The sequence below is a fragment of the Ovis canadensis genome, chromosome 17 (genome assembly GCF_042477335.2).
Source record: "Ovis canadensis isolate MfBH-ARS-UI-01 breed Bighorn chromosome 17, ARS-UI_OviCan_v2, whole genome shotgun sequence".
Classification (NCBI taxonomy): Eukaryota; Metazoa; Chordata; class Mammalia; order Artiodactyla; family Bovidae; genus Ovis; species Ovis canadensis.
The window spans coordinates 69,500,001-69,526,067 of NC_091261.1; the positions used below are offsets into that span (position 1 = coordinate 69,500,001).

The following is a 26,067-nucleotide window of genomic DNA, read 5'->3' on the forward strand; positions in this document are numbered from 1 at the left end:
ACCATCATCACCATTATCACCACCACCATCATCACCACCACCACCATCATCACCATTGTCACCCACCATCATTATCACCACCATCACCACCACCATCACCATTATCATCACCATCATCGCCACCACCACCATCATCACCACCACCACCATCACCACCATCATCATCACCATTGTCACCCACCATCATTATCACTGGCTTCATCATCTCCAACACCGCCATCATTCTTACTGTAGAAAATGCATACTGAGCATCCCCAATGTTCCTAGCTTTGTGTCCTTCACTATATAAAGCATTTTCTTATCTAACCCTCACAACCCTATGGGACACATCTTTATGTCTGTGTGATTAATCCCATTATTCTGGTTTTACAGGTGAGGCCATGAGGCCCACTCTCCTAGTGGGTGGTAGAGTATGAATTAAACCCAGACTACTCTTGTTCTTAACAACTTGATGAAGCTCCTCTAAACAATCTCTTGAGGTCTAGTCCAGATTGAAAAACCCTGGTGTCAGAAGAATAGATCCATGTATATGTATAACTGAATCACTTTGCTGTATACTTGAACCTAAGATTGTAAATCAATTAATGTTCCATATAAAAATTAAAAATATATATATAATCAACAAGGACCTGTTGTATAGCATGGGGAACTCTACTTAATACTCTCTAATAACCCACATGGAAAAGAATCTGAAAACAATAGATACATGTTTATGTATGTATAACTAAATTACTTCTCTGTACCCCTGAAACTAATGCACCATTGTAAATCATCCATACTCCAATATAAAATAAAAAATTAAAAAATGCAACAAGCAAACAAAAATTCCTAGTATCTTTTCAAGTTTTGTCATCTGTGGTCACACAGAGAAGATCTGATAAGTTTTTGAAAACATGTTTCTTGATAGAGCCTGGAGTGTGGGATGATAAGGTGATTTTGCGGAGCTGCTGTTAGAGGACCTCTCTGACTTTGTCCAGGGAAAATTGAGGTCCAGCGGGACATGCCTTGTCCATGGACAAACATCAAATTAGGGCCAGTTTTTTAAATCATTTAGTTTTCCCTTAAGCAGGAAGAAAGTTGGCAACAAGATCACTGGTTAATTTTCTCCATGGTCTTAGAGGAGAGGAATAAGAAAGCAGTATTTGGAATCTGTGGCTTTGGGTTCAAAATCTTGCTGTTTCTTTTTACTGTTATATAATCCTGGTTTTTAAATGGCTGACCTCTCTGGGCTTCAGTTTCCTTACCTGTAAATTGGGGGTCATAGTATCGTAGCACCTCCCTCATAAGATTAAATAAGATAATATTTTCAAAGTACTTACTCAGCACCTACCTAGGACATAGTGAATACCTTCTGCACTATAATTATAATGACTATATTATTATACAATACAGTTTATAAATATGTATTATAGAGAATATATGTTTACTGTATCTTGTATTAACTCTCACAGCTTTGTTTTTTTCCTTTGTATATCATCTCTCTCCACTATATTATTTGATTGAGATGAAAAGGCTTAATACAAAGTAAACTGAACCCAGAATTCCTGTTTTAAATCAGCTTACAAGATTTTCAAAACAAGCTTTTGCTAGAATTATGTAGTAAGGGGCCTCAAGATTTCCTTTGACTTACATCTGTGTGCAGCTGAGAAATTGACTTCTCCTCCACCCCCCACCCCCGCACATCAAATTATTAATTAGTTGCCTTATTGACTAATTTCTAAGCACTCAGTCAAATTGGGTAACCAATCCAATTTGGACAGGAGAACAGCGAAAAGCTTTAGTTCATCCATTTTTCAATTGGGCGCTTGTCATTGTCTGGGCAGAGAGACTTGGAATCAAGGCCTCAACCTCACTCGAGGTTGGAAAACCCAGGAACAGTGATTACTGAGCAGTTTTATCGTATCTTCATTTCTTCCTCAGCTTGATTTCCTTTAATAAAAGGCGGAGGGGCCCTTTCTAGTTTCAAGGTGGGACAAAAGAGTTTGAAAGGCTAATGCTTCTATTAAAATTAAATAACAGCTATTGAGTGTTTACTCCATGCTGGGTACTTTTCCTTGTTAGTAGTCGTGATGAGGCAGTTTTAATGCTTTCTCTCGTATATTCTTTGCCATCCTGACTGACGGGATGTCAGGAATAGAATGAAAGTCGCTGTCGTGATGTTAAAAAAAAAAAACAACTCAGAATTTTTATACAGCTACTTGCTTTTAAGGACCACCCCCCCCCCCCCCAATCTTTTGTAAACATCTTCTGTGACATCTTCCAGATGGTCGCAGTAGCTCTATCTGTTGTTTTACAAAGGTGGAGATATGAAGTTGCAGAAAGTCTGCCCTGTTTTCTGAAGAGCAGCAATCACTTCCACAACCCTTTGCCTTGGCAGAGATCCTAAAGCAGCCCATGAGAGGGAAACAAAGACAAAACAGCTACCGGTTTGTCAACCTAAGATGCAGGTACTTTCTCTTTCTTTTCTGGGATACACTGAGGAAGCGTTCAGTTCCGGGAACAAGAGCTAACGCGTTCCCCCATGTTTCCCTAAGTGAGACCCAAGTAGGGTGGCCTGAACTCCCAGCTCTGTCTCCGAAAATCCTTTTGGGGAAACTAAAACAAATAGCATAGAAAACTGGCTTTCCATTTTGCGGGAGTGGGTAGGTCTGGTACCACCCCTCTATCCCAAACAGGCTTTGGATTCAGTTTTATTGGCTAGTGAAAAGAATCATTTAATAGTGGAGAGCCAGGCAGTGACAAAGGAATTCAGGTAAATTAGTTTCAGTTCTTCCGTAGATAGTCCTTCTCCTTTGGGATTAAAGCTTTAGAAATTAAAGCCTTTTTACCACTTATTCCCCCACCCCCTCCCTGTTCTCTAAGCTTTTTAAAAAGGATTTCTCTTCCCTTGCTAAATCTCTTCGAGAAAGAGTTTCTTTTCTTTCCTACAGAAGGGTTGGGGGAATTAAACTCACCAAAATATCCTAACATCAGTGCGTGCAGAAAATTCAATGAAATCTAAATTAGGTGCATTTAAAAAAAAGTTGTTTTTTTGCTGGGACCCTTAAAATATGCAGACATACACCAAGAGAGGGCTTCAAAGCCCATTTTAATAACTAACTACTTACCTGCTCAAAGCATTTACTCACAGGTCCCCCTTTCACCCCAGTCCCAAATACTTAGGATGTAGTTAAAGTTTAAGCTTTTAGCCTCTGAAAGTACCAACAGGCGCTTGTACAGGAGCGGTGTCCATAAAATCGACAAGCCCGGTTTTCCATTACTCTGTTGTAATTAACAACCCAGTAGTAAATTAATGATCTGGAATTCACAAATGGTGTGGAACTTGAGGGTTTAAATATTTAGCAAGGGCTCCTGACAGCGTGTTAAGTTCTATAATTTGATTTTGTAACTGAAACCTACACAAAGGCATGAGTCCCTGATGGTTAACGTTTTTCTAGGCACAGCCCCAAGCAAGGCCATGGACACAATCTGGGGTCTCCCTACCCCCCCAGTTCGCCAACCTTTTCGTTTGATTTATCTTTCCCTTTCTATTTGCTCTATATCCTTGGTTTCTCTCAGCTTGGAAATCCCGCTGCTATGATTCTTCTCCTCTCTTGTTAAATACTCTTCTCATTGAAAAAAGATTTCAGTTTCCCCAGAAAGCCTATCCATCACTGGGATTAAAATGCAATATAATGTATACATTTCAGGTGATGTGAAACAAGGACCAGCAAAGATATAAAATATACATGGAGAAATATAAGAAGCAAAAAAAAAAAAAAAAAAAAAGGTGGGGGGGGGAGCAGTTCTTCTAAGACTGGCTGAAGTTTAAATAACAATTTACTGTTTAGACATGAGAAGCTGAAAGTCAGGAAATGTTCCCCGAGACATTCTGGACTCTTAAATCTGTTGTCAGTAAAGGGGTACAATGGTGTGAATTTTTAGATGAACATCGGTTGGACTTCGAATTTCCTGGGTTTTTGTTGGCTTGTACCACAGTGAAACATTATAGTCTGCCTGCCCCCACCCCGCCCCCCCTGCCAAATATATATCTAATTTCTTTTACAAAGGGCAAATAAAAAAAGTTTTTCCCACCAAGTTATAAGAAAACACGTTATCTTTCCCAATAAGGCATTATCTTTTATTGGAGGTTTTTTTTTTTTTTTTTGAGAGCTAAAAAGCTTGCGCAAAAATAATGTTCCAAACTCGTTTATTGTGTTTTGTCAGATAAAAAAAAGCTGAGTTTGATTTATTATTTCATGTAGATATTATGTAGACGCTCATGTTTGACATTTCCTGAGAAATATTTCCGTCTCTGAGGTCTTTAAAAAAATGCACATTTTAAAAGAATTTAGTTTTTTTTTTTTCCCTGTGTGTGTATGTGTGGTGGCAGATGGTGGAGGGGGGAGTGCTTTTAAGGTTCTTTATGTTTAATATGTTTATTAACTTAAAAGAATTTACTGGGAAATTATGAACTTTATGAAAGACAGACATTTCTTGAGAGTCAATTGCTTCCAACAATTCCTTTCTTTAAAGCCATTTTTCTATTCTTCCCTCCTATAATTACAGAATGTTTTAAATGTGAGTAATTATACCTTGACGTAGCTCGTGATTTAGAATGGACCTTTGAGAATGACAGGAAAGTGGTTTCTGCGTTTCGTAGTTCAATAAAATCAAAAGCAGTTAAAAAATAAGTATTCAACTGGATTTGTTATTCTTTCTAAAAATCGGTCGTACATATAGACCTTTTTGCAGGGTGGGTGGGTGAAATTTCAGATTGGAATGAAGTTATAGCCCACCTCAGGAAAATCGGCCCTTTAATGAAAGAAATGGAAAAGACTTAATCACCAAGACCCCTCCAATGTGACACCTCAGATTACATCAGAACTCTCCCCAGTAATGCAAAAGGAGAGCCTTTCATCTGAAAAATGAAATGCTTAATGATTTCAATGAGTTTGTACCTCCCCAAATTTGAGATCAGCATAGAGCCTGGATTTCCTTTATATCTGGGAGCTGTGTATGGAAATGATTCTTCTCTTGGGTTTTCCACCTCCATTTCCACCCCCCACCCCCCGCCCGCCCCGCCACCCCTCTTGCTACAGGAAGGTAATTTGTTTTCTCTGGGAGAGTTGGAGGGTGGAGGACAGCCATGTAGTTATAGAAAATACTAAATGGCATTTCCTAGTTATCTGAGAATATTAACATTCAAGTGGGTCAGGTCTGCCCAGAGGCAGAAGGCAGAACTGAAGATCATTTTTTTCTCTGCTGTGTTTTGGTGATTAAATGTATTTGTCTGAAAAAGGAGAGAGAGAGGGAGAGAGAGAAGGGAATAAAAAGAAAAACTAAAAAAGACTTAAATGTACCGAGAGTACCTAATGAACTAGTTAACATTCTTACTATCAGGAAAGTCTAACCCATTCATAAATAAACAATTTAAAACCGCCTTTCACCCACACGCACACACGCTCTCTTTGAGCTCCTTTTAGCAATTTGGAGTACAGGAGATTAAAGTCTTTTGGAAATTTCCAAGGTCAGACCTCAACTAAAATAGGATTAAGAGGGTAAGGGGGAAGGAAAAAAAAAATGAAGAGAAGGAAGGGTTTTATTCCCTCCTTCCCCTTTCCCCTAACTATCCGAAATAAATCGGAAGTCATTTCTCGAAATCCTCCTCTCCCCTGGCCAGTGGCAGCTCTTCAAAAGCTTCTGAGATTGTTTCAAAATTTTCCAATCCTTCCTCCCCCTTCCTCCCCTCCCCATGGTAAGAAAAACAAGTCAAGAGTAGGGAGTTAGAGGGGGGACATTCGGGGTCCCTTCCCCGCCATACTCCAGGGGGCACTGTGACATAAACAACTTTTGCGGAAAGAGCCTGCTGAAAGAAGAAATTCTCCAACTTTGCGACCGTTTTCTCTTCAGATGTTCCAAGTCAGTATTCCAACAAAGGAAATGAACAAGGGAAACTCATATTGCCCCCTCTTTTTTTTTTTTTTTTTTGCTGCATTCCATATGTAAGGTTTAATGTCTCCACCAAGGACATAGGGCTTTGAATAGGGAAGTGCCGGAAGATAAAACAGTTCAGTACCTTTCTTTCTCCCCTCCCTCCCTCTTTCCATCCTTCCCTTTTTTCCCCCCCTCCCTCCCTCAATTCTTATATCTTTCTGGCCCTTTCTCCATAAATGTTTTCTTTTCTTTTCCCCCCCAGTATCCCTTCCTCCCCTTGCCCTCTCTTTGCCTAATACGTCTCTGCAAGAAAACAACAGAAAACATCCTTCCGTCTACCTTGGTTGCATTTCTTCCGATGCTTCCATTTCATCCATCCTTGTCTTCCCAGACGCTGCTTGCCTGTTCAATCACCAGATTTGAGTAAGCAGGGCTGTCTCGCAGTACATTTTGGTAGATCTTAACAGTAATTATGTAGCAACTTCAAAGCAAAACTATTTGTGTGCTTCTCTCTCTTTTTTTCTCTATCTTTCTGGGCACACACATGCGCGCGCACACATACTCTCAATCCTAACCCCACTAAACCCAAACAAAAAATCCTTTTCAAACAGGGCAGAAAATTGGGTTGAAGTTAGCAGCTGGTATTTCAAATGTATGGTGATTGCAAAAACCTCCCCAAATTTCTGGGGGAATAATGAAAGGACCCTGTAAAGAAATAACACTTCTTTAAAAATGAAAAGAAAGAGACCTTCTTATTGGACTAGTTTCAGTTAAAAATATTTGATCGTGCCTCAAAATTTCAGTATTTTAGACCAGGGACTGTGAATAACAATGATAAAAAACAAACAAACAAAAACAAACTTAGGCTGAGACATATATTTAATTAGAATTTGCCAGAATTGAATCTGGTGCTGATATACCCTAGTTCCTAAAGTGAATGACTTGGTCCTAGCAAACCTGTGCTTTTGGAAAGGCAATTTTATGGCAAAGAGTAAACATTTTTAATAAGAATTTTACTTCTTAAAATATTTAGAAACTCCACCCAGTTCTGCTTTTGTGTCTGCCTTTAAATAACCAGAGCTGGGTTGCCAGGTTTTAAGGTGGTGGGGGGAAACCCCTTCATTCAATAAAATAATGGACAGCAAAGCCGAATGTTTCATTGACGAAATGTTTTCCAGGGATTATGACTTTATTCTAAATGAGAGTTTTATCTCAGGAACTAAAAATACTAGAAGGGAAGGAAATCAACGAAAGGGCTGAAAATACTAGGAACTATTAACCAAATCCTCCCCTTGCAGTAAGGACTGTAGCTTGCTGATGCCTCTGGAAGCCTGAGCAGAGAAAAAACAAAAGGAACGCTTAGGACCCCAAAGACTTGTTCGATGTAGAAAACTCACAAGCACTCAACCAGAGGACAAGCCTTCTTCAGAGTGGGCATTTCCAAGCGTGGCAGACCTGTATGTGTGTGTGTGTGCGTGCAATTTGCACTATTTTTCATATATTTGTCTACACTTACGTAGATGATCATTTAGGAAAATTTCCATAGAGAGCAACTGGAAAGAGATGCCTGACTTTTGTACATTATTGACATGCTTCCTGGTGAATATTACAGATAAGAACATGTCAGAAGTCCTTTTAAGGAAAGGCATCCCTTGCTTTCTCTTTGGTCAATTTTGTCAATTCACTGTCTAGTTTGAAAGCAGAAAAACTGGAAGCAGAGTAAGCTCTAAAGAAGCACATTGACGCATTTTCTGTTTTCTCTCTTGGAACGGGCACCTTATTTAAAAGTCTTTTCTCTGGATTTTAGGACACTACACAAATACAGTAGCCTGAAAGGAAGAAATAAACTCATCAGATTTTAAATAAAAATGCTTATCCACATGTGAAACAAATCAGCCTCATCACAAAAATATATGTTCATTAGCTGTAGCCTTGCTCCTTTGGAAACGGGATCATTCATTACAGCTTTATTTTTCTTCTTGTTCTTTATTTTCTTGCCTTTGTTGTGTTAAAGTCTCGTAAACTTGCTGTGGATCATAAATCCCTTTGCAAACTGTGATATGCTGATTTAGAGGGTCCTTATTACGAGTGTGTAAAACCGAGGTTTCTAGGAGTTTATTATTATTATTCCTCAACATAACACTAACAACAATAACAATAAAAAAAAAAGGAATTATAAGCCGAGTCGATCTCTCCCAGATTTTTTACTTTTTCCTTTGCATACCTAAAAAAGTAGTGAAAGAGAAGAAATTTATTTCTAAATGACTATTCTCAATAATAGGATATTAATACAGTAAAAATTATTTGTTCCCACACCAGACCTTCAGATTCTTTCAGTAGCTTTGAAACGGGGAACATTTCCTAGGGTGGGCCGAGAGGCTGTCTTATAAAAATGGCCAGCAGATGGCACTGCACCCCTGGTTACTTCTCCTGGACCTGATTTTAGTGCTATTCTTGGTTTTTGGGACAAGACTGTGGACAGGCACTTTGGGGCTGATTCTGGGTAGTCAACAATGGCATCAAAAGATGAAGAGAAGGAGAAAAGTGACCAAGCCAAGGAGTTCTACTTGCACATTGTGGGGATGTCTTGTTTGGAGAAGCTTGCTGGAGCTAAAAAAGACCCATTTGTCTTGGTGTGGGTGGATTTTGGTCTGGCCCTACTGAATAGAAAACAGGACTCTGACTTTGTAGGATTATCCAAATCCCTTTAGGTATTCAGGAAAAAATGGATTCTTTGGTTAGCGGTGTAATTACGACACCTTCACACACCCTGGGGTAATGAAAGACATTTTTGGTTTTTTTCAAACCCTTTAACCAAAATTTTCGTTGACTATAAATTACAATGATAGGAATGCCCGTGGTAGAGGAAGAGGAGGGAGCTGACCATGCGTGGAGTTTGGGTGTGTGTGTATGTACATTTGTGTGTGTGTGTGTGACATTGTTAAGAATGGGGAAGGCGACTGACAGATGAATATAATGATTGGATGATGGGGAAGGATGGTTGGATGAAGGAAAAAATAAGATACATCACGGATATGGAATCAAATGATCTGAATTAAAATGGGGAATGTTCAAAACCAACAAAGAATTTTTCTTGACCACTTCTCAGTGTGACAGGCAAGGCAGGGAATTACAGCTTAGATGCCAAAATGCTGTAATTTCTGGTGCAACTGATAGTTATGGAGTCACTGCTACAGAGCATTGGAAGTTGGACCATCCTCCCAACTCTGAGGGGTATTTGGCCACCACACTCTGGGAAGAAAGAAGAAGAAAAGGAAGTTTTCATTTTCATGGAGGCTTCAGGGTTTTCATAACATAGCTTCCAAATGCAGTAAAAACCTCAAGAAACTGGAACTCAGCCAATCAGAGCCGAAAAGGCAAGTATCCAGGAAACAAGTGGCTATTAGGAATGTATTAACAACAGAAATAACAAAACTTCTTCATGATACATCCTGGAGTCAAGGCACACCAGCTCTTTGTCTCATGTGGATTTTCTGAGGCCCTTGTTGTTTAGTCACTAAGTTGTGTCCGACTCTGACCCCATGGACTGTAGCCTGCCAGGCTCCTCTGTCTATGGGATTTCCCATGCAAGAATGCTAGAGTGGGTGGCTCTTTTGTCCTCCAGGGGAATCTTCCCAGACCAGGGATCTAATATGCATCTCCTGCATTGGCAGGCAGATTCTTTACCACTGAGCCACCAGGGAAGCCCTCCAAGGTTCTACGTGTATTTTTGTTTCTTCGATGTACTTTGTTAGGATTACAGAATTGCAGTTGGAAAAAAACAGTGGTCTAAGGCATGTTGTCATTCAATAAAGGAGTGCACCCTGATGCAGCAACAATAACTGCCGGTGGCAGGAGCTTTGTGGAAGCCAGGAGCCATGCTTGGTGCTCTCTTTCTACCGCCACATTACATCTTTTTTTTTTTTTTAAATTTTTTAATTTTTTATTATTTTTAAAATTTTGCCACATTACATCTTGACAAACATTTGTGAGAGAGCTCTGTTCTCACTCCACTTTACAGGCAAGTCTCAGAGGGGTTAGGTCACTTGCCGAAGATCACACTCCCTGAAAGGCGCAAAGATGGGGTGCAAACACCCGGGAGAGAGCGAGCATCAGATTAGGATGGAAGTGAAAGTGCAGTCGCTCAGTCTTGCCTGACTCTTTGTGACCACATGGACTGTAGCCTACCAGGCTCCTCCATGCATGGGATTTTCCAGGCAGGAGTACTGGAGTGGGTTGCCATTGCCTTCTCCAGGAGATCTTCCCAACCCAGGGATCCAACCCAGGTCTCCCGCATTGCAGACAGACACTTTACCCTCTGAGCCACAAGGTAATGGATAGCCACATGTTATCCTCAAGCATACAGTTTGCAGTAAGAAAAGTTTCTTCTGTTCAAGAGGAAAACCCACTGCACCCGGAGTTCTCTCGTACTTTCCTTAGTGGGATGACCTGGGGAAGAGAGAGATTGGAGGTGCTGAGAATTAGAAGTTTGAACTGACTGTCCCAAAGAGATGCCGTGTCAGTGGAGGCTGAGAGAGCCCAGTCATTCTTGCTGAGCAGTGAGCTTTGCACCACCATTTTGCTAGAGCAGAAGAATTCTAGGGTCCACTCACCTCCTAAAGCACTGTGAGGGACAGAGCAAGCAAACGGTAAAATGGAGTTTTCCCCGAGACTCCAAAATTTGGAGGCAAAAGACTCTTCTGGTTTTTAAGATCTTTTTTTTTTTTAATACCCATTTCCCACTGTAGTTTTATGTATTTTTTACTTTTTATATATTTTTTAAAGACCTTTTCTGAGGTGGACCATGTTTTTAAAAGTCTTCATTGAATCTGTTACAATATTGCTTCTGTTTTATGTTTTGGATTTTTGGCATCAAGGCACGTGGAATCTTAGCTCCCCGACCCGGGATCAAACCCGCACCCCCTGCATTGGGAAGGTGGAGGCTTAATCACTGGACCACCAGGGAAGTTGCTACTGTAGCTTTATTATTGAGCCCTGGCTTTTTGGCAATTGCTGGACAGGAAATTATCCAGAACTTCAAAGCCAAACAGAGACAGCATTCCTATTCAAGTATCTCTGTCTTCCTGTCCTTGCCTTTTCTTCTCAACCAACCTTCCGTGTGACCTTGAAGATGCATTCCAAGTGGCTTGTCTGGGAAGCCAGATTCTCTGGGTCAGGCTGTGGGGCAAAGTTGGCTTGCTCAGAGAACCATAAGCAGACCTGTTTGGCTGGAATTATCTTGTAGGTCCATGTAGGTTTCCTCTTAGGGTCTGTGGTAGGGGAGATTTAGTGTTTGTGCCCTTTGGGGTTGGGGGAGAGGATTGGACTATGACCGCCGTCATGATCGCCCACAGTGCTCTGTAACCCCATCATTTTAATGAGGAGAATTCAACGTCTTTCTACCTGGATGCTATGCATCTTCCCCTTCCCTGCCCCCATTTATGTATTTATACATAGCTGTTCATTGAGGGCTTAATATATGCCAGATTCTGAGACTTGTACTTAAGGAATTCAGGTCTGCTGAGAGTGATAGGGAAATGAATAGGTATTTATAATACAGCCATCAGTGCTGGAGGGGGTGAGATGTGATACTGCTGGGGAGCATACTTGAGTCAATTCTTCCAGTGGCAGGTAGAAGGAATAATCAGGGAAGACTTCCTGGAGGAAGTGACATCAAATTTGAAGACTGATTCTGAGTAGCATGAAGAAGGGGGGACAGAGAGGATGTTTTGGGGAGCAGGAAGAGTGTGTGCCAAAGGGCTGGTGTGGAAGTGGGGGATGCAGGATGCTGGAAACTGCAAATAACTTATCTGGCTGGGGTCTGGGGGGTGGGGGGCAGGGTTGAGGTTCAAGAGTAGGCAGAACTGAGGTCTGAATCTAGGTCTGTGAGTCATGGTGAGGCATCTGATCATTCTCAGGTGGCAGTGGGGAGTTATGGACAAGTTTAGGGCAAGGGGTCGATCCAACCAACTCCAGCAATAGCTCAAGGGGTTGGAGAATCATGTTTTCTTAAGGAGCACCATCTTTCCCAAATATGGTTGCTATCTCCATGCCCCCCTGGTGCCGCAGGCTCTAGAATTCAGGGACTCCAGAGTGAAGAAGGTATAGTGTTCCTATTCAAGCTGAGTTATAATGGTCAAACCAAGGCTGATATAAGAGTCAGAATGCATATCCAAGTAGCTGCAAAAATTAGGAAGAAATAAATCCAAGTGTTAGTGTTGAGTCTTTGTAACCCCACGGACTATAGCCCGCCAGACTCCCATGTCCATGAGATTCTCCAGGCAAGAATACTAGAGGGGGTTACCATTCCCTTTTCCAGGGGATCTTCCCAACCCATGGATCGAACCTGGGTCTCCTGCATTGTAGGCAGATTCTTTCGACCGTCTGAGCCACCAGGGAATATAGATTGTTCTTGATACTCTTTGGGGGAGGAGAAGCTAGATCTCAAAGAGAAATAATTTGGGGCCAGTCACAGTGAGCAGCCCGTGCTGGCCAATGAAACGTTTCTAAAGACACAGATTAAACCAAGGTGTAGATTTTTTCCCCTCCCCCGCCAAAAAGGACCTTACCCCGCAAGCATCTTTTCTACAAAGGCAAAACATCTTGCACGTTGTGGCCGATTTCTTGACCGCCCGGCTGTCCTTCTCCGATGGAAGTAATTGGGGGAGAAAGGTCTGCTCGCAGAAGCTTTGATGTCTGGGAGAAGGGGGCACCTTTTCAGCAAATGTCCGCCGCAGACACAGTGATTGAGAAAGGCACATCCGTTTTGGAAAATGCCTGCTAATTAAATGAATGTTTTCAACTGGAAAGCATGTCTGAGCTGTTCAGATACATCCCCGATGAAGTTGGGAGGAATGCTTTAGATGTTGGCCTCAAGTGGGTGTTTTATATACCTGGGCCTCCTCAAGTCTCAGCACATTTCACTCATTCGCTCGTTTAACAAACGCTCGATGGATTCCTCTGTGCTAGGTAGGCACTGTGGTGGGTGTTGAATCTTCACTAATGACCCAGGCTCCTATGGGAGCTTGTATGTTTTTTGTTTTTTTTTTTTTAATTTTTAAAATGGAAGTATAACTGTTTTAGTTAATGTTGTGTTAGTTTCTGCTCTACAGGAAAGTGAATATATATACACACATATATCCCCTCCCTTGTGCACCTACCCCCTTTCCCACCACCCCACCCTGAGCTGGGCTCCCAGTGTCGTACAGCAGCTCCCCACCAGCTATCTGCTCTTCACATAGCGGTGTTTGTATATCAATCCTACTCTCCCAGTTCGTCCCGCCCTGCCGTCCCCCTCTTGTATCCATGGGTGCTTGTATGCTGACGTGTGAGACAGATCTTTATTGAGAACCTTTTGTGTCACGTGTTCTTACTGCTGAACATGAATAAAGAAAGGGTAAAACTGGGGTCTTTAGAGACCGACTGATATGAGCCCCGGTCCAGTCTCCTCTGTTTATTAGCTCTGTGACCTTGAACAACTGCTTATTAGCCTTTGCCAGCCTCAGCCTCCCAATCCATATAATGGTCAATCACAGTAGTGCCCACTTTGTAGGGTGAGAGTGAATATTAGGTGAGCTAACACATGAAAAGTGCTTCGTTTAGTGTTTGAATGAAAGAGCTTGACGCGGGTGAGTTTTGCTTGCGATCAAGGCCAAGGACATCAAGGAATTATTAAAAAGTAAATTCATACTCATTGTGAAAGCAATCAAACAAAAACAGAAGCCCCTGGAGTTAAAAGTGGAGGTCGTCCTCTTACCTTAGTGGCCAAGGTCACTTATGCATTCATGAACACTGAAAGTCACGGACGACTCTGCCTGTCTTTACCATGAATGAGGAATCTATTGGCTTCCTATTGGGCAAGGGCTGCCTTAGACCACTGTTTAAAAAAACAAACAAACAACACAACATCAGTTCTCTACTCGCATCTTAATCGTCTGGGAGGAGGTGCTTGATAAAATGAACATTCCTGGGCTCCCTCCCTTTGAATGTGGCTGCTAGAATATTGAAAATTAGATGGGTCTTGTGTTGTTTTTCTTTTGAGTGGTGCTGACAGAGACCCTCACACACTCCAGGTCCCTATGACTGAAACAGGACACTTATGCATAAAACGATGGAAAAAACCAGCAGCAGACATCTGTCCCTCCTCTCTTTGGAGAGAAGCCTCAGTTCACCCTCTGCCACTTTGCTGCACCTTTCTTGGTCAGAGGATTCTCATCTGTAGCTCACGGCTTGCGTGGTGCACCCTGATAGCACAATAAGTGGCAGCGGCTTCAAAGCCCATCGAAGGTCACCCTCACGACCTCCAGCCAGGCGCCGCGGGCTCTTAGTGTCCAGGGCTGGGCGGCCTTTTCTTAGCTTGGCACAGCCCCTCACCAGGTGATTCTTTACGCCTCTGAGTTCATAAGAGCTTCTTTAGGAAAGCAGAAAATGTTTCAGGTGAGTTTGGAGAGATGAGTGTGTTTATCAGAACAAACATCTTGCTGTTTGTCAGCCTTTGATTGTATCCGCCTGCACTTTCCTCTCTGAATGGAGTTGGGGAAAAACAAGTTCATTAAAGCTTGAAAATACCCATCTTCTCATCCATTTTGCACCAGCCTTACTTTGCCCTAAAGAATAACACTGATGTTTGCCTCCTTTCCCTGGTTTGTTTTCCAGAACAAGCTTGCTTCCCTTTGGCCTTTGTTCCGCTCTGCTTCTGTAAATCCGTTTACCTTGCTAATAATAATAATGATCTATAATGTTGGGGAAGTGCTTTCCTAGAGCCTTAACTCATCTGACACGTATGAAATCTTTATGAGGTGGGCTAGGGCAATGAGCTTCATGTCCGGTTAACATTGAATGAGTGTCGATGCTACATGCATTGAATACTTCTCCCAGTTTCAGCAAGTAGGCACGGTCCCCACTTTACAGATGAAGAAACTGAGGCTCAGGGCAGTAAAGTAACTCACCCAAGCCCTTGCAGCTACCTAGTAATGGAGTACAAATTTGGAGCGAGGTCTCTTGACTCCAAAGTCTGTGCTTTTAACAATTCTCTCATCTTCCTTATGTGCTCTTACAAAGATGACAGATGAGGAAACTGAGGCACAAAGAGGTGAAGGGGCTGCAGCTATTTGTCATCTTTCAGGTGTTCATAGATCCAGCTGGGACTGGGTTTCACACAAAAGGGGATTTAATGTAATTGAAAATTTAGCAATAGGAACAGCTTCAGGCAAGTCTCGATCCAGGAGTCTCAATGTTTCAAAGAACCTGATTTTGCCATGTTAGTTCTCTTAGCTACTCAGTGAACATGTTAGCATTAATTACTGATCCAGCACCATGCTAGATTCTGGATAGGGATCAACTCTGGCCCCAGTCATGGAGGTTTCAACTCCCAGGAGCATGGGGAGAGAGTGATGGTTTAAAGCAGAAAATTCCAATGCACCTTGGTAGCTGTTCTCTCTCACACATGCTTATTTTTAACATAGCATTACAAATACAATTGAATGGCGCCTCCCTCCTTCCCTACTGTATCAAAAGACATACGAATAGAACTGCTCTGGCGTCACTGTGCTTGGAAGCCCGGAGTCTTATTCACCTGGCCTCTACTCTCTTGCTTTGGGAGCCCCTCTTCCTAATGTGGTGGTCTTCGAGGAATTCCATATGACTCTCTATGAAACAAAATTTTAAATCTACTCTTTTTCATCAGTAGCATTTTTTTCCCCATTGGTCTATAGTATACATAACAAAGAAATGCACATATCATAAAAGCTGAGTTCAGTGAATTTTTACAAAGTAAACACGTCCTTGGAAACCATACCCAGATCAAGAACCAGGAGATGTCAGCCTGTTTCCCAGTCTCAGTCACCCTGACAAAATGGTGCATCTTGATTTTGACACCATATATTAGTTTTTTCTGTGTCCTCTTGTATACAGAGTCACCCAGAGTCTTTTGCTTAGCATTATGTTGGTGTGATTTCTCCACTCATTTTAATGGGCACATGATACTCTATTTGATGAATATTGTGTAATTCACTTCACTGATCTTATATTGTTCTAAATGATTAGGTTGCTTGTAACTTAGGATTGTTGATTTTCTTTTCAGTTTTTCTTTGTTTATTGGGAATGGATGCATTTGCCCAGAGCAAGGATAGAGTATTGGTTAGACTTCACTGCTTGGAAGCAACAGAACCCACCCGGGCTTGCTCAGGCCGAGAGTTCAAAAGAGATGCTCACAGGATTGGAGGGAGGACAAAGGGAACAAGCCAGGAGAAGCCACGGGCAGAGGAGTATTATTTGGAAATACACAGGGACAGTTCATGGAAGGGAAACCAAGGTGAGCAGAGGCTGGGCAGCAAAATCCAACTAAAAAATATTTATCTACTTATTTACCTATCTATTTATTTATTTGGCTGTGCTGGGTCTTAGTTACAGCATGTGGATCTTCAGTTTTCACTGTGGCACACAGAATCTATTAGTCATCTATTAGTCACAAGCAACATCTTTAGTCGTGGCTTGTGAATGCTTAGTTGTGGCATACGGGGTCCAGTTCCCTGACCAGGGATCAAACCCGAGTCCCTGCATTGGGAACATGGAGTCTTAGCCACTGGACCACCAGGAAAAGCCAGTGTCCTTTTATGTGGACCTATCAGCCTTGCAGGAATTTGTGCTTGAAGGAGATGTCTTGGGAAAAGTAGGTTTTTCTTGGTAACCAGGAAACACTGGTTTGGACTGGCGTACCTGTTTCTAAGGCTGGCCCTGGCTTGTCTCTTTGTGGCTTGTCCTAGGACTGAGATACTGAGTAGTGCAGGAATTCTCAAACATTTCTTTTCGAGGAACTCCATGCATATCAGAGAAGTGAGGGTAAGAATCTCTGGTCCTGGGGATGCACTTCTATTCATCTTCAAAACCTTCTTGTTGTTGTTTTAGTCACTAAGTCCTGTCTGACTCTTTTTTGACCCCATGGACTGTAGCCTGCCAGCCCCCTCTGTCCTTGGGATTCTCCAGGCGAGAATGCAGGAGTAGGTAGCCCTTCCCTTCTCAAAGGGATCTTCCTGACCCAGGGATCAAACCCAACTCTCCCGCATTGTCAGGCAGATTCTTTACCACTGAGCCACCTGGCAAGCCCTCAGGACCTTGGGATTTATTTAAAAAATTCATATGAAGTTTGCATTTTATTCCCTATGTATCCATGTTTATTTGGCACAAAAGCAAGTATATTTTCTAAACCCTCAAACAAGTAGATACGCTGAGGTCATGTTGCTCAAGTATAGTCTGTGGAGAAGCAGCATCAACATCACCTGGAGCTAGTTATTAATGCAGAGTTACAGCATTTTAACATGATTCCCTGACTCTGCAATTTCATACAATTCCTAGGTGACTCATGTGCATAGTAAAGCCCACGTATCACTGCTCTCTCTCTTTCATTCATCCATTCATCAGAAATGCATTGAGCATTTTCTGTTTACCAGGTACTGGCTTTACCGCAGGGAACAAAACAGACGAAGTTCCTAACCTCATGGATGTCCAGCCAGATAATGAAGATAGGCATCGAATAAATACTTACAGAGGAAGAAAGGGTGCATAGATCCCTCTGGACATATATGTCTAGGAGGATGGGGGAGGTCAGGGCAAGCTCCCTGGAGCAAATGAAGTTTCACTGGAGACTAGGAAGATGGGTATAATGTAGTTAGGCTGAGGAAGGGCTGCAGGGAGTCAGAAAATGAATGCTAGTGCCCTGGGCAGAGGGTATGATATATGTCAAGACCTCAGGAAGGAAAGTCTAGCTTGTCAGTGCAGAACTTCTTCATTCATTCATTCACTCAGCAGACTTAGATACAATACCCGTTACATTTATAGCCAGCACGTTGCTTAATGCTGGGGAGGTGCTGCTGATGGTGATTGTGATGAGGACAATAATGAACACTTGAATAGCCAGACATTATTCCAGGCTCTTTATATATATGAAATCACCCAACCATCATCGTTAATGGCCCTATGAGACGGCTTCTAGGATGTTCTCCATTTTACAGAGCAGGAAACTGAGGCAGGAAAAGGTTAGTTAACTTGACCCGCAATGATTCAGCAGAGACCAAATTCAAGCCGGGGAAGCCCAGCTTGGAACTTCCTGGTCTTCATCATTACATTCTAAGTAAGACAAGGGTCAGAATCTGCCCGCAGTGCATTGCCATTTTCTTCCTCCAGGGGATCTTCCCAACACAGGGACTGAACCTGTATCTCCTGCATCACAGGCAGATTCTTTACCACTGAGCCGCCGGGGAAGCCCATAGACACACATACACTCACACTTATACACACAATGCATACATACATATATCCTAAGGACATTCACTCACATACATGCTATTCACATACTCACTCAAACGTGTACAAACACATGTGCTGCTTTCCTTCAGGCACTCATTCAAAGTGCTTCTCTGTAGCTCAGATAGTAAAGAATCTGCCTGCAATGCAGGAGGCCTGGGTTTGATCCCTGGGTTGGGAAAATCCCCTGGATAAGGGAATGGCTACCTACTCCAGTAATTTTTCCTGGAGAATCCCATGGAGAGAGGAGCCTGGCAGGCTACAGTCCATGGGATTGCAAAGAGCCAGACAAGACTGAATGACTAACACTAGTCAACTAGTACATACACACACGTACACAAACACTCTCTTGCCCTGCGCATGCACACACACGCACACACACACACATACACACACACACACACACCCCAGCAGCATATTCTTTATTGCACACACACTTTGAAGCCTTGGTGCCTGCCATCTACCAAAGAACCTTGCAGTCATGTCAGAGAGGAAAAGTTCAAATGAAAATCAGATCCAGTAATTATAGGATTTGCTACACACACATTTTTTTTTTTTCCAGTTTGGAAAACGAAAGAGGCCCAGGAGATGAGAGACTTTCCTGGGGGCTGGGGAGTCAGTAAGAGAAACCACATTTAAGGGAGTGAGAAAAACTCCCTAAAGTATTCTTAAAAACCGCTGGATGGAGAAGAGGATTGGTGACACAACTCGCTTGTCAACCGTTAGATCTGCCTTTTGTGTCTTAGTGCAGTGACATTTTGTGGGTTTTTCAAGGACAAAGCCAAGGCTTTTCCCTTTGAGGCCCCATTTCTAGAACAGGACACTAAATATCATCCAGATTGACTCACTTTGGCAAACATGGACGGAATGTCCAATAGATGTTGGGCACTGGATAAGCCACTTGGGGGTACACAGATAACTAAAGGGTATCCAGAATGGTAGAGGAAAGAGGTGAGTATAACCTGGGGTGAATTCAGTGCAAAGGACAGAAAAGAAATGGAAACATTTTAAGGGTAGCTGGCTTCAGGCATTGCTGGATCCAGGGGCTCAGACCAACTTTTATCACATAATCACACTAATGGTGTGACACAGTCAGCTATGGTCACTTGGGCTGCAGGGTGGAGAAAACGCTGGGACAAGAGTGGGAGCTGGAAAACTAGTTTGGGGAAAGGAACATTGTGATAGTCCAGGCTGAAGAGCATGGTGGCTTATGACTAAGCAGATGTGAAGCTGGGAAGAAGTGAATGAGAGATGAGGTTTAAGTTGCGAAGATTTGGTGATGGAGGGTGTAGGGCATGAGGAAGACGGAGGTATTGAAAAGAATTCCTAAACCTAGAGATTGTCATACTGAGTGAAGTAAGTCAAACGGAGAGGCAGAAACTTTGTATGGCATCCCTTATATGAAGAGTCTTAAAAAGATATGATTCAAATGAACTTATTTATAAAACAGACTTGCAGACTCAGAGAAAGAACTTAACGGCTGCTGGGGGTGGGGGAAGGACGAGGGGAAGGGATAGTTAGGGAATGTGGGTTGGACAGGTACATACTGCTGTATTTCAAATGGAGCAAAGGGAGCTCTGCTTAGTGTTCTGAGGCAGCCTGGATGGGAGGGGGGTTTGGGGGAGAATGGATCCATGTGTATGTGTGGCTGAGTTCCTTTGCTGTCCACCTGCAACTATCACAACATTGTTAACCATCTATATTCCAATACAAAATAAGAAGTAGAACTTGAATCAAGGAGAGGGGCTTCCCCGGTGGCTCTGCTGGTAAAGAATCCGCCTGCAATGCGGGAGACCTGGGCTCAATCCCTGGGCTGGGAAGATCCTCTGGAGAAAGAAATGGCTACCCACTCCAGTATTCTGGCCTGGAGAAGTCCATGTACTTCTCCAGGGTCCATGGGGTTGCAAAGAGTCAGACATGATTAAGTGACTTTCACTTCACTTAACCAAGAAGATGGGTATAAACACTTTGACTTAAGAATGATGATCTTTCCCCCTGCCCTCAGCATTATTTAGCTATAACTGACAAAGCTGTGAGTGTAAGTATATAATGTGATGATATGACATGTGTATATATTATGAAAGGATTCCCACCATGGAATTAATTAACACATCCATCACCTCATACATTTGTCTTTTGTGTGTGTGTGTGTGTGTGTGTGTGTGTGTGTGAGCACTTCAATTCTACTCTCTTAGCAAAATCTAGAGCCAGGCTACCTACCTGGGTTCAAGTCTCAGCCCATCATTTTACCAGCTAGTTAGCCTTGGGCAAGCCACTCCACTTCCTATTCGTCAGTTTCAGTGTCTTTAAAGTGGGATAAGGCTGTTGATCTCACAGAGCTGTCCTAAAGGTTTAATGAGACAATATGTGCAGTGTTTAAACTCACCCCTGTGTACAGGAAGCAGTCAGTAAAGATGAGGCTCGTCATTACTGGGCTTCCCAGGTGGCTCAGTGATAAAGAATCCACCTGCAATGCAGGAGACATGTGTTCGATCCCTGAGTTGGGAAGATCCCCTGGAGAAGGAAATGGCTGCTCATTCCAGTACTGACCTTGTTTTGGAGGGTTTGCTCTTTTCTGAAGGTTGGGGTTAGGAATGGCCATGACCAAATGATTTACTTTGGCCAAAAATTTAAGTAGAAGTGATATGTCACTTTTGAGTAGATGCTTTAAGAGCTGGTATGCAATTGACCACATCTATCTTTCTGTCTGTCATGGTGACCAGCAAGGTTCTGGCTGTCGGATGCTCTGTCAGCCTGGTATCAGAGTGAGGATATGGGGCAGAGCCCCCAGGTGACCTACAAGAGCAATAGACCTTCACTGTTACAAGATCCTAAAAGTGGGGATTGTTGTTACTGCAACAAAAGCCATCCTATCCTGACTGATACAGTGATGAGCACTAGAAACTGGACCATAGGAATCTTCGTTCTTTAAATAAATATTTCAAAGGTTCACACCTCCATGATGTCTGTGCATGTTCAGTGGCTTTAGTCGTGTCCGACTCTTTTCGACTCTGTGGACTATAACCCTCTAGGCTCCTCTGTCCATAGGATTCTCCAGGCAAGAATACTGGAGTGGGTTGCCATGCCCTCCGCCAGGGGATCTTCCTGACCCAAGGATCAAGCCCAGGTCTCCTGCTTTGCAGGCAGATTCTTTACCCACTGAGCCACCTAGGAAGCCGTCACACTTCCACGGCATTGTGCAGTAATCCCATTGTACAGATCCAAATATAGAGAGGGGAAAAAACTTTTTTAACTTTCAAAGAGAGAGTCTACTCAGCTCTGAAATACTCTGAAATGGATTCTTATTGAAAAAAAAAAACCAAGGTTGATGAAAAGTATAAGCTTTTATATGTAATGAAAATGGAAATGGGTATCACTGCACATGTGAAAAGGAAATCTATGAAAACCACAGAGCATTTTAGCAGGTTAAAGGTAAAAGCAAATGGGCTTATTATGTATCAGTTAAATAAACAAGGGCTTTTGGGACCAGAAATGGGAGGTTTTCTAGTCACCATTCAACCTTTCAGAGATGAATTTAAAATGTGGCATTAGTTGTATGTGGAGTCTTGTTTTTGTTTTTTTGTTACCATTCTAAACTGATCACATAAGAGCAGAGAACTAGACTTAGAAACTGGGGGTTTTAGACATATCAGAAAATTGAAATAACACCTAGGCTTTCAGGAAGGTTTGTAGATCTTGGGACACTAAGAGTTTAACCTCAGCCATGATCTATGATTTTATTCTCCCCTGGAGAAGGCAATGGCAACCCACTCTAGCACTCTTGCGGGGAAAATCCCATGGGTGGAAGAGCCTGGTAGGCTACAGTCCATGGGGCCACAAAGAGTTGGACATGACAGAGCAACTTCACTTTCACTTTCATGACCTACGAGTTTATTTTTCCCAATTTCAGAAATGTATCTAATGCTTCAGACATATTTACTCTTGGTCCTGGAAATGATGCTGCTTGGGGTGACACACTCCTATTTCTCTTTCTTGACAGTAGGAACTTTGGGGGTGTAGTTAACATAGAAATTAATTTCCAAGTCCCTGTGGCTTGGTTGTTGCTGTCTCCTGGGTAAAGAGTAGGGCAGAATCCACAGTCCCCCAGGCTTGTCTGTGGTTTGCATGCTGTGATGTCAGTGGGAATATGACTTGATGGAGTCCATGTGAGCAGAGCCATGGCCCCAGTGAGAATAGTAGTAAAGGGCACAGCCTTGGCAGTGGATAGACCTCAATTTTTATATCAGTTCCACCTGGTGAATTTGTATTCCCTCTCTAAGCCTCAGTTTGCTCATTTGCAGAAGAGGCACACTGGTGCTTTTTAGGGTTGTCATGAGGATCAACCGAGACAAAAATGTAAAGTGAGGCTTATCCTAGCACATAGTATATGCTCAATAAATCTTAGTGCTGATGAGATCAACTGTCTCATGGTGACTCATGATGAGAGCAAGTCAGACGTTGGTCTTTGGTGTTATAATTTTCCTCAGTGAAATACCATATTCAAGAGTGCAATTGGGATGACCCAGTGACCACTGAGATGCCAGGGCTGTGGAAGTGACATTTGGGACAAAGCTGTATATTGTCACCCTGCTTATTTAACTTCTATGCAGAGTACATCATGAGAAATGCTGGACTGGAAGAAGCACAAGCTGGAATCAAGATTGCCGGGAGAAATATCAATAACCTCAGATATGCAGATGATACCATCCTTATGGCAGAAAGTGAAGAGGAGCTAAAAAGCCTCTTGATGGAAGTGAAAGAGAAGAGTGAAAAAGTTGGCTTAAATCTCAACATTCAGAAAACGAAGATTATGGCATCCGGTCCCATCACTTCATGGGAAATAGATGAGGAAACAGTAGAAACAGTGTCAGACTTTATTTTTTGGGCTCCAAAATCACTGCAGATGGTGACTGCAGCCATGAAATTAAAAGACACTTACTCTTTGGAAGGAAAGTTATGACCAACCTAGATAGTATATTCAAAAGCAGAGACATTATTTTGCCGACTAAGGTCCGTCTAGTCAAGGCTATGGTTTTTCCTGTGGTCATGTATGGATGTGAGAGTTGGACTGTGAAGAAGGCTGAGTGCTGAAGAAGTGATGCTTTTGAACTGTGTTGTTGGAGAAGACTCTTGAAGGTCCCGTGGACTGCAAGGAGATCCAACAAGTCCATTCTGAAGGAGATCAACCCTGGGATTTCTTTGGAAGGAATGATGCTAAAGCTGAAACTCCAGTACTTTGGCCACCTCATGCAAAGAGTTGACTCATTGGAAAAGACTCTGATGCTGGGAGGGATTGGGGGCAGGAGAAGAAGGGGACAACCGAGGATGAGATGGCTGGATGGTATCACGGACTCGATGGACGTGAGTCTGAGTGAACTCCGGGAGATGGTGATGGATAGGGAGGCCTGGCGTGCTGCGATTCATGGGGTTGCAAAGAGTCGGACACGACTGAGTGACTGAACTGGACTGAACTAAGGTGTGATGAAAGCCAGGTGCTTGCTCACTTCCAAGTGAGTTTTTACCCAAGAGTAAATTTCTAAATAATTTATTTCTTCTTTTTAGAGCATCATTTTGATATCTAACAACTAGCTCTATGAGAAGAAGATCAGGCTCAGAAGCTGTTGTGGATGGTCAGGAACAAATTTTCATATAGCTGTCAACTAGTTATTCTATATACCAGGATCCTATTTTTATTTGGAGTCTTTTTATTTCAGGAGCTCAAAATCGCTCCTTCTTGCCATTAAATCAGGGCTTCTCTGGTGGTTCAGATGGTAAAGAATCTGCCTGCAATGCAGGAGAGACCTGGGTTTGATCCCTAGGTTGGAAAGATCTCTGGAGAAGGGAATGGCAACCCACTCCAGTACTCTTGTCTGGAGAATTCCATGGACAGGGGAGCCTGGTGGGCTACAGTCCATGGGGCTGCAAAGAGTCAGACACAATTTGAGTGACTAACAGCCATTAAGTAAAACCCCAAACTCCATTATTACAGAAAATAACTCTCTGTGATGTACCCTAAGATAGCTCTTCAGCATTCTTACTTGCTCATTCTTCAATATACTTTGTATTCTGCATCTGATAAGGGCAGATATGTGGTTCTTGTGCTATCAGTTCTAATCTAATCTAGTCTCCATGGCAGACATCACTCAGCGATCTTTGCTTTGACTTCTTACCCAGTTTCATCATTGTTCTCAAAAGAGTACTGCAGGAAACCACTCTCAATTGATGAAGCAAGGTGTGATTTACCATCCCCGATGTAGGCAGTCTGGCTTTTTATTTTGAACATTCTAGGGTTTCTAGGGTTTCTAGGGTTTCTCCATACTTATCAGTTCAGTTCAGTTGCTCAATCATGTCCGACTCTGCAACCCCATGGACTTCAGCATGCCAGGCTTCCTTGTCCATTACCAACTCCTGGAGCTTGCTCAAACTCATGTCCATTGGGTCAGTGATGCCATCCAACCATCTCATCCTCTGTTGTCCCCTTCTCCTTCTGCCTTCAATCTTTCCCAGCATCAGGGTCTTTTCCAATGAGTCAGTTCTTTTTGGTGGCCAAAGTATTGGAGTTTCAGCCTCAGCATCAGTCCTTCCAATGAACATACAGGTCTGATTTCTTTTAGGATGGACTGGTTTGATCTCTTTGCAGCCCAAGGGACTCTCAATAGTCCTCTTCAACACCACAGTTCAAAAGCATCAATGCTTCGGTGCTCAGCTTTCTTTATAGTCCAACTCACATTCATACATGACTACCGGAAAAACCATAGCTTTGACTGGATGCAACTAGTCTCTGCTCCCACTTTAAAAAGTTTCTTTTAGATGTGGACAATTTTTAAAGTCTTTGTTGAATTTGTTACAATATTGCTTCCGTTTTTTGTTTGGTTTTTCGGCCACAAGGCATGTGGGATCTTAGCTCCCCAACTAGAGATAGAACCTATCCCCCTGCATTAGAAGGGAAATGGAAACCACTGGACTGTCAGGGAACACTCTCCTCCCACTTTGGTTTGTGGTATAAATGGGATGCGGTAGGTCTGAATAGTCAAAGCTATGATTTTTCCAGTGGTCATGTACAAATGTGAAAGTTGGACCATAAAGAAGGCTGAGCGCTGAAAAATCAATACTTTTGAATTGTGGTGCTGGAGAAGACTCTTGAGAGTTCCTTGGACTGCAGGGAGATCAAACCAGTCAGTCTGAAAGGAAATCAGTCCTGAATATTCACTGGAAGACTGACTGCTAAAGCTGAAGCTCCAATACTTCGGCCACCTGATACGAAGAGCTGGCTCATTGGAAAAGACCCTGATGCTGGGAAAGATTGAAGGCAACAGGAGAATAGGGAGATAGAGAATTAGACGGTTAGATAGCATCACTGACTTAATAGACATGAACTCCAGAAGATAATGGAGGTCAGGGAGGCCTGGCGTACTGCAGCTGATGGAGGTGCAAAGAGTCAGACATAGCAACTGAACAACAATGAAAAGCGAAAGCAAAGGTGATACCCAAAATATTTATCAGTCTGTGTACCATGGGGATGGTCTAGTTGGAGCAGCTGTTGGACAGATGCTAGCTGTAACAAGTAGGACAGACACTCTGACTGTCCACCCTTGCTGAAGGCATTCTGGAAAGCACGAAGCACTACGCAGGTGTGTGGAATCCCTATTGTCATTAATTCTCCAGGAAAAGTGAAGATGGAAAAGTTTTCACAAATAATGATAGCTCATAATATTGCAGGAAGGCTGACTCAGTCAGGATTCTCAGCTGAGAGCAACAGAATCCCAACTCAGTGGGATAAGTGAAAGGCAGATTCGGATTTAGGTGTGGCTGCACCCAAGGGCTCCAGTGACAGATTAAGGACAGTTATGC

The 26,067-nt window shown here is 42.7% G+C and overlaps 2 long non-coding RNA genes across 2 annotated transcripts in view; one reads left to right on the top strand and one right to left on the bottom strand.

Annotated features, from left to right (window-relative positions):
* The window catches only part of LOC138422532 (uncharacterized), a 16,705-nt gene extending 10,364 nt beyond the window's left edge, over positions 1-6,341 (bottom strand). The window contains exon 1 of the long non-coding RNA XR_011249907.1: positions 6,256-6,341. This is a non-coding gene — a long non-coding RNA (uncharacterized lncRNA). The remainder of the gene's footprint in view (positions 1-6,255) is intronic.
* LOC138422533 (uncharacterized) overlaps positions 2,270-26,067 on the top strand; it is a 320,815-nt gene continuing 297,017 nt past the window's right edge. Inside the window, exon 1 of the long non-coding RNA XR_011249908.1 lies at positions 2,270-2,447. This is a non-coding gene — a long non-coding RNA (uncharacterized lncRNA). The remainder of the gene's footprint in view (positions 2,448-26,067) is intronic.